Below are 240 nucleotides of genomic sequence, written 5' to 3'. Positions count from 1 at the left end.
CCCCCCCCGCATGGTCGAAGGTTGTGTGGGGCGGACCGGGTTGAGCAATGGGGCAGGGCAGGTTGTGCAACAGCCCCTCCTGCCCCCATATAGGGCCGGGGGTGGCAGAAGCCCCAGGCACACCATACACCATGGGGGTCCCCACTGCTGTCCTCTGCCTGGCCTGGGCCCTGGCCCTGGCGTGTGCCCACCCCCTGTGAGTGGGGCGCCAGGGACCAGGGGGCATGTGGGGTGCTGGGG

At 70.8% G+C, this 240-nt stretch overlaps 1 protein-coding gene across 1 annotated transcript in view; it reads left to right on the top strand.

Moving 5' to 3' along the window:
- Positions 1-240, top strand: part of HPX (hemopexin) — a 4,254-nt gene that overhangs the window by 256 nt on the left and 3,758 nt on the right. The window lies entirely within an intron of this gene.

The sequence above is a fragment of the Haliaeetus leucocephalus genome, unplaced genomic scaffold (assembly GCF_000737465.1).
Source record: "Haliaeetus leucocephalus isolate CR32 unplaced genomic scaffold, Haliaeetus_leucocephalus-4.0 Scaffold536, whole genome shotgun sequence".
Lineage (NCBI taxonomy): Eukaryota > Metazoa > Chordata > Aves > Accipitriformes > Accipitridae > Haliaeetus > Haliaeetus leucocephalus.
This window is presented reverse-complemented; position numbering and strand designations above follow the sequence as displayed.